The sequence below is a fragment of the Theropithecus gelada genome, chromosome 3, assembly GCF_003255815.1.
Source record: "Theropithecus gelada isolate Dixy chromosome 3, Tgel_1.0, whole genome shotgun sequence".
NCBI lineage: Eukaryota > Metazoa > Chordata > Mammalia > Primates > Cercopithecidae > Theropithecus > Theropithecus gelada.
This window is the reverse complement of record NC_037670.1, coordinates 91557174-91566171: the sequence shown is the minus strand read 5'-3', so window position 1 is coordinate 91566171 and position 8998 is coordinate 91557174. Positions and strand designations below refer to the sequence as shown.

At 41.8% G+C, this 8998-nt stretch overlaps 1 pseudogene; it reads right to left on the bottom strand.

The window, feature by feature from the left end:
* Positions 1-4156: 4156 nt before the first annotated feature.
* LOC112621457 lies at positions 4157-5395 on the bottom strand (annotated as a pseudogene).
* Positions 5396-8998: the final 3603 nt, after the last annotated feature.

Here is an 8998-nt window from a genome sequence, read left to right as displayed (position 1 = left end):
CCATAATGGTGAAATTAGTGCCGACCCCTGACCGGCATAGTGCCCTACAGCCTCTAATTCCTAGGCCCAAGTGATCCTCCCACCTCAGCCTCCCTAGTAGCCAGGACTGCAGGTGTGACACTGCTTCCAGTAAATACAGTATTTTATGATTGTTAAAATCACTGGATGTAGATTCTCAGCCTTTTTTGACCATTTTTAAATCAATTAGAGAAGGGATCTTGTAAGCTGCAGTGAATCCTTCTGAAAGTCTGTGTTGCAGAGAATGAATGCCTCCACAAGATGCAGTACACTGAGGAGGACCCTGGCTAAGGCCACTCACAGCCATCCCAGGTGGACAGGGAAGTCCCAGGTGGACACCAGGAACTTGTTGGGTCCTCCATTCATACATGTGATTTTTCCTCCCACTTTTCTACACCAGGAGTCTAGATTCAAACTGCTGATTAGGTGTTTTGTAGAAATAGTACAACAAAGAGAATTAAGTCTACTACAGCAGGCTTACGGTTTAGGCTGGGTATCAGGATTTCAGATGGAGGCAGGAGAAGCAAAGCTATTCAGGAGCAGATCCACTCAGAGAACATAGACCCTCCCTCCCTTTACTTACATCATATCCCTTCGTAATGACAGTTATCATAATGCAGCAGTTCATCTCAAAAAATGTAAATCTGGGGGCAAATGTAATTCAATGCACAGAATTTTATTTTATAGAAAAATTTAATTTTATAAAAAATTATACATGGAAAATTAAGTACAGATTAATACAAATTTTTCTGTAATTTATTGGATTTGTGTTCACGATTATACTACATCCCAAAGTCTCAGAAAACCAAACTTTCTCTTAAAGCATCCTACCTAAAGGAAAACTGAAGCTTATCATATCCTACTCTGTAAATAAGCTCCATTCCAATTCTATTAAAATTACAGAATAACTCATATTTGTTTTGCTCTGTTGTTTTGTGCACAGCAGTATTTCCTATGCTAAAAATGAAAAGCTCATCCACTACAGGATACTCTTATCTGTGTTTTCATCCTTAAATTAATACATTAATACATCCTTAATACATGAAGACAACATTCTTAGGACTCATGAATCTGTTATCTGTCCCTTCTATTGCCTAGATTTAATTTGATGTCGGTCTAGGGTCTTTCCACAGTGTGCTAAAAGAAAGGATTTGTCTTGTTTTGTTTGTTTCGTTCTGGATATTATTCAATATTTCCCGTGTGGATTGGGGAATTGAAGCTAGGATCCATGTAATATAAATGAAAATAAAACTGCTTTGCAATTTTGTTTTTCTATGATGATGCTAGTTATGAATGATATAAATTATTATATATGGGATCATAAGATATGCAGAGTAGCAGGTTGAGTTGTGTTTCCACAAAAGATACATTCAAGTCCGAATTCACAGTACCTGTGAATGTGGCCTTATTTATAAATAGGGTCTTTACAGATGTAAACAAGTGAAGACGAGGTCAGAGTGGATTAGGGCAGGCCCTAAACCTGATGACTGGTGTCTTTATAAGAAAAAGGGAAGGAGATTGTATGCAGAGACATAGAGGACACCACACACAGGAAAGATGGCCATGTGACAATGGAGGCAATGATGGGAGTGAGGTGATGCAGCTACAAACCAGGAAACTATAAACCAAGAGACTATAAACCAAGGATTGCTACCAACCACCAGAAACTCAGAGAAAGGCATGGGACCAGTTCTCGCCTCACAGTGTCCAGAAGGAATCCATCCTGGAGACATCTTGCTTTTGGACTTCTGGCCTCCTGAACCGTGAAAGAATGAATTTTCTGTTGAAACCCACCCAGTTTGTGGTCATTTATTATGACAGCCCTAAGAAACTAATACATGCAGTATACATAGATTTGTAAAATAACCACACCTCAAATTGCTTTCTGCATAAGGGCCAGTGTTAGCCAAGACTTTCCAAGCCTCCAGAGACAGGTGAGAAACTTCCACTTGGGAGAATTCTTTTTGATTACCAAAAGTCTAAGGACATTGACTTACCTTTCCTCATGATATGCTTTTTATTCATCCTCATTGTCATCTAAAATTACAGCTTGAAAGAAAATGATTATGTTGAAAACTGGAAGCAAGAATTGCTCACTGTGGAACTTGGGTTTTGCAGAAAAACACTCATCTCATGGTGGAGGCTGTGACTTTTCCATCTCCAGTTGCCTCCAGATTAATTTCCATTGTAAATGAGAATTTTTCTATTAAAAATGAGCATGTCAATCATTCAAGAACATAAGCAAATTAGAAATCTTAAAGGCACACACATGGAGGAAGAAAAAAAAATACCTGACAGTATATATACCAAAATGTTAATAGAATTAAGAGTTCCCAATTTTCTTCTTTTTGGTCTTACAAATTCCCTAATTTTATTACACTGAGTATAAATTGCTTGTGTAATACTTTTAAAAAAAGAAAAACTAGTAGGGAGTTGCCTAGTACGTGGCATGAAATTTGCATTTTTCCTAGGCCAGATGTTTCCCTTACCTTATCATGGTACCAGGAAAAATAAGGCAACAGACATCCACGGGCTCCTTGCCTTGGAATTTTTTTCCCTAGGCATGTGCACACACACAAACACACACACACATCCAACAAATAGAGGAATGTTAGCTTTATCAGCAATGAGATGTAAAGGAGACATAAATCATGGATGTATCTGACATTAAACCAATTTAGATTCCTTTCACACAACTTTCAATTTCAAGCGTGTCCTTTGATTCTCCATTTAGAGAAAACAGTCCCGTCTGCTGATCAGAGGATGTCTAACCAGGACTGCCCCACCCCACAGCTCCTGAAAACACATTGGGTCACAATTGAGTGTGATGTGAAAATGCAGTGAACAGCGCAAGGAGCCACATGTGGCAGTGCTGCATTTAACCCTACTTTCTAGAAACACTCAGGGCGGTAAGGAGTCTGGAGCATTAAAAAAATAGAAAAAAAAATTTTTGTATTATGGCATTACCAGTTTTAAAAGTCATTAGTATTTCTAGGCTTCCCATTAATGTTGGGGCAAATAATACAGTTGAAAGGACCTACAAGGTCCTGTATGCCCAGACCTCCTTTGCCAGCCACATCCCCACCATGCTCACTCACTCTCCACACACCAGGCCTCACTCAGGAACCCGAATGTGCTGCGATCCTTCCTGCCATCAGGCATTTGCATATATTGTCTCCTTTTCCTGCATTCTCTTCCTCTCCATCTCCTTAACTAAATAATTCCAACTTATACTTTAGATTTCAGCTGAGTCTTTGTTTCCTCGAAGTAACCATCCTTTACACTTCAGGCTATATCAACCACTCACTTCTTATGCTCTCACAGTACTCCTCTCCTCCCTAGCACCAAGCCAGGAGGGAATTTTACATTTATTAGTATGTTTGGGTTTTTTCGTTAATGCCTATTGCTATATCCAGAATATAAGTTTTATGAGGGCAGAGATAAAGCTGATTTATTTGGATTGCTTTTTCCCACCACTGAATCCCCTTTACTTGGAGAGTGCCTGGCACATAGTAGGCTCTAAATAAATATTTATTGGATAAACATATGGATGAATGAATTAGAAATACAAACTTTAAAAATTCTTCAAATTTGTCAGTTCTGGAGAAACGTCTTGAAGTCCAGTAGACATGCAACTGTGCACTCACTTAGACCAAGCTGGAAGAACTTGGAAAGCAATAGAGTTCAGTGACCACACCCAAACCAATGCTTAACCATAGTAACACTAGCTGTTTTTTTAGGTACTACTGGCTGTTATTGCTCATACTCCTAAGGAATTTTTCCACCATTTTTTTCTTTATATGTGCATGGTAACTTACATTTGTATTATTCAATAGAGTTACAAGCGGGGTATATTCATGGTTAGAAGGTGAGTGCCCGATCCCTAAGTTTATTTTTTTCTTTTAATTGTCATTTTATAGCTCCCCATCGCAGCTGCCCCCCAACCCTTTCCTTTGATGACTAGGTTTGCCAGCTTCATCCATGTTGCTGCAAAGGGGAACAAAGCTGGGGCCTGGCAGCCCCACTACACTGCCTGCAGGGGAGAACAAGTCACAATTACAAATCATCACAACAATTAGCACCTGTACTTGGGGGATCTGCAAATTGAGGAGGCCCCAGCTCCTCACTGTACAGGGGTCTATTTGGCAGTGACCTTGCTCTGGCGATGATGATATTCCTTCAGCCTGAGGGAATTGATGTTGATGAAACCGGTGGCATCAATTGGTTCATAATCACCATGCACGTTCATGCTCACCAGGTCCTCGTTGTAGAGAGACAGTGGAGACTCCCAGCCGAGCATGTACACCTGGCCCTTGAAGAGGGACACCTGTACTTTCCCTTCCACTCGCTCTTGAGACTTGGCGATGGAGTAGCGGACAAATTCACACTCAGGGTTGCGCCAGGAACCAATATACACCAGCTCAGCATATTTCAAGCCCAGGCCTTGTTTGATTTGGCGCACTTTCCAGTCCATGGTGAGGGCCTCGGTGTCTAAATGAGCGTGGTAAAGGATGGTGCCTGCTGGGGTATCGTAGATACCTCGGGACTTCATTCCAAGGAAGCGGTTCTCCACGATGTCAATACGGCCCACGCCATGTTTTCACGTGACTTCATTCAGGTACATGAAGAGCGCCAAGGGGGTCTGGTGGCTGGTGCCATCCTTTACGTTGGTAACTTTCAAGAGGACCCCTTTTTTGAACTCGATCTCGAGAATGTCAGGGGTGTTGGGGGCTTTAGCTTGTCCGAGGTCTTCGTGTAGAGACCTGGAGGCGCTTGGTTCTTGGGGGTCCTCTAGGATTTCAGCTTCGTAGCTGATGTGCATGAGGTTCTCGTCCATGCTCCACGGGTTCTTGGGAGCGACTGGGATGGGAATCCCGTGGTGCTTTGTGTATTCCATCAGGTCACTGCAGCCCTTGAACTGGTTGTAGAATTCGGGTATCCTCCAGGGAGCAATGACCTTTATGTGGGACGCCAGCGAGTAATAGGTGAGCTCACACCAGACCTGATCGTTCCCCTTTCCTGGGGCGCCGTGAGACACATACTTGGCCCCCTCCCGCTGGGCGATTTCCACTTGTTTGCGGGCAATGCAGGGCCTGGTGAGAGAGATGCCCAGGAGGTAGCGGTCCTCATACAGTGCGCTGGACTGGATGGCCGGCCAGATGAACTCCTCCACAAACTCCCTGCTGACATCCTCAATGAACACCTTTTTAGTCCCAAGCTTCGGTGCCGCCTTCCTGGCTTCCTCAAAGTCTTCCTTCTGGCCATTGTTGGCCAGGTAGGCAATGACGTCATAGCCTTGTTCCTTCAGCCGCGCGAGGATGCACGAAGTGTCCAGGCCGCCACTGTAGGCCAGAACCCCTGAGCCTTTGCTGGACATAGCGTCTGGGATTGGAGGCGCCAGTTCCCGGCATCTGGAATCTGTCTTCACGGTGCAGTGAACCACTGGGGCCCGGGCAGCGGTGGCAGGCGACAGAGCAGGGCTATATGCAATGTTTTTTGCCTGCCAACTATCCTCTGATACCATGGCCAAGCCTCCCAAGAGGGTGGCTTTCCAGGCTCACCTAGTAAATAGGGTTTCTAGGCTCAATTAGCCATGCCACTTAGTAAAACTTTACAGAAAATATTTCCTTCTGATAGATACAATGAGGCAAAGAAGCTGAAAACAGTTGGAGAATTTTATTCTCTCTTCATCCCTTATCAGTTGCAAAGCCAGTGTTCCTGAAACCTTTCCCTATCCTCTGCCAGGAAGTGGGATTTTTCAGCTGTATGGGAGAGTCACAGGCATCAAAGCTCATGTAGGACACTGGACCATGTTGCTGAGTCCCAAAGGATTTTGCTCAAGACCTATAGTGAAGTCCCTGCTGTCACCACTAGATAATCTAGGAAACAATTTTCTCATCTCTCTTTTTGTTCACCTCAAGGTAGAAATAAAGGCCATGGTGACAGCCGTATACAATGTTCTTATGCCTCACTTGAAACATGGTTGAGTAAGTGTCTGTCTATTCTTTTATATAAATATAAAAGGCAAAATTGTGTGATTTCAGGAAGAAGGGGGGCTTTTATTAGGGTGTTTAATGATGTTACACGTTCTCTCATATTGCAACCAGATAAATCCTTTCATAGAGGAACCCTTGGGATACTCTCCTTGAGATACTCACAATCTGTTTATTGTATACACTTCCTCCAGGAAGGAAAATTATTATATCGTAGTGTCAGGGAGTGAGGTTGCATGTGGGATGTTTCTTCAAAGTTCTCCCATAACATAGAGCCAACCAACTTTACCTTCAGTTGCATTTCTCTTTTTCAATTTAATGCTCATTGTAATTGCAGCCACTCAGTGGCCTTCCACTTTCATTCTCTGAAGATTGCTCACTGTTAATACCACTGCAGGCCAGCTCTATGCAGAATTGTGATAAGGAAGACTTTTTTTTTTTGCTTCACTTACTTTATTTTATTTTAGATTCAGGGAGTACATGTGCAGGTTTGTTATATGGAAATACTGTGTAATGATGAGGTTTAGGCTTGTCGTGAACCCATCACCCAAATAGTGAACACTGTATTCAGTAGATAGTTTTCACCCATTATCCCCTTCCCACCTTTCTCTCTTTTGGAGTCGTTACTGTCTATTATCTCCATCTTCATGTTCATGTGTACCCATTATTTTGCTCCCACTTTTAAGTGAGAACACGTGGTATTTGATTTTCTGTTTTTGAGTCATTTTATTTAGGATAATTACTTCCAGCTCCATCCATGTTTCTGCAAAGGACAAGATTTCATTATTTTTATGGCTGCATAGTATTCCATATGTATATGTGCCACATTTTCTTTATCCAATCAACTGTTGATGGACACTTAGGTTTTGATTCTATGTCTTTGTGAATAGTACTGCAATAAACATATGAGTGTAGGTGTCTTCCCCTTCTCTCTGTGTCTTCATCAACATCTGTTATTTTCTGACATTTTAATAGTAACCATTTGAGATGGTATGTGACTGTGGTTTTGATTTGCATCTCTCTGATGATCAGTTGTGTGGAACATGTTTTTCAAATCTGTCTTTTGGCCACTTCTATGCCTGAGGAAGATATTCGTGTGCACTGTTCCCTCCCCAGCCACTCTTCACCTTGGAGACTGGACTTCCTCCCTTCCAAACTTGTGACTTCCAAGAAAATGATTCTAAATGTAGATTCTGTGGTGGCATTTTAGGTATCAAGTAGTGTTTATGGGATCTAGGGAATAAGAGGCCCTTCTAATGCCTCTGAAATCTCCCTGTAAAGGAAGTGTCTGACCTTGCCTGCCAATAAAGCTTGGCCCTTTTCACACCTCTTCCTGGTGTCAAGCTTGACAAGAAAATTATGAAAATAGAGAACCTCCCACATACATTTTAGAAGTGAATTGGGAAATCCTTAAATCACTGGTCCTCTAAGATACAGGAATTTCTCTCTCCCTGTTTTACGGTGATAGTCTGTGTTTGGAAGTCTGATCAGGTTGCAATCTGCAAAATCGCAGCCCTTCACATAGCTCCCTCTTCAATATGCATCCAAAGAGACATGAGTATATTATTTCTTCCAAAGTCAGCTACAATTGAAGCTCACTAAATTGACTCCACATCTTGCTATCTCAGGCAGTGACAGAGGAATAGCAAGTTTTTTTTTTTTTTTTTCTAAAATGCTCATTTTTAACCAACATCTCCTTTGAAGATTTCTCTATCACTGATGCCGAGGACATGGTCTTTTCTTTACAGAGGATGGCAGAACACCTGCAAATCAATGTTTGAGTCCAAGGGCTGCCGTCATTGCCTCAAACACTTATGTAGTAACTGTGTCCTTTTGCCAGCCATGTCATACAGGATTGAAGGCAGAATTTATTACAAATGAAAGGACACTAATATCAGAAGGATGTTTTGCATGTGTGCATGTGCAAGTGTGTGGACATGCACACAAATACATATGTGTGTGTGCCTAGGGATTAGGTATAAGCACACCCATGCCTGTGTGAAAAGATGCCCAGAAGATTAACTTCACCCCTTGATGGTTCATGTTTATTATGGCCAAGAAAATCATGATAGTATCTCACATCATATAAAAATATATTTCAATGGTCTGCTTCTACCAATCCCCCTACTAACCATTCTACAGTGTGGGTTTCCTTTTATTTGTTCACTCTGCTAATCTTCATGGGGAGCCCATCTCAGTGTTTGCCTTTTCTCTAGCAGAATTATCCTGCACTACGTTGTGTTGAGAATTATGCAATGATATGGATAGAAATGAATGGATAGAAAATTAAAGGAAAAGCAAGCAAAAGGAAATGTGGAAATTGGGTAATCAGGCCTGTAATCAAGTTGGTTTTATTCAGTTCACACGGACACAGCATCTCCTCAGCAGGCCCTGTTTCCCAAAGATTATTTGTGTCACATCCTAAAAGAGTGGTTATTTATTGCTTGAGCACTATGTGGCAGGCACTGTGCTAGGACCTATGCAGTCATCAGTCCAATTAATCCTCACACCACTCCTCTGAGACATACCTGTTATTATCCCCTTTTTACTGCTGCAAAAACTGAGCTTCAGAGAGGTTAAGTAACTTTGTCCAAGGTCTAAATCATTAATAGATGATGGGTGGATACAGGATATGAACCTGATAGCATGAACATGAGTCTGTGCACTTAATTAGTACTTCTCTGAGCCTTTTATTTTTAGCCTTGAAATCCCAAACCATTTAGTGGGGTTTACTAACTTATCACAAAGAGGTAATATAGAGTCAACAATGTGAGATCTATATATAAAGGAAGCTCTGAAGACACATGAATTTTCTACAATTATATAGGCAAAACTTGGTGCTCTGACATGTGAACCCTTGTTCTCACCCCTTATGTAAACTGCAACCATGGAATCACAAAATCGGGCTTCCAGAGCTTGGTGTTAATCCCTTGTCCCTCCAAGCACCCAAGATCTAATCATTCTATACATATGAATATTGTCCTGCT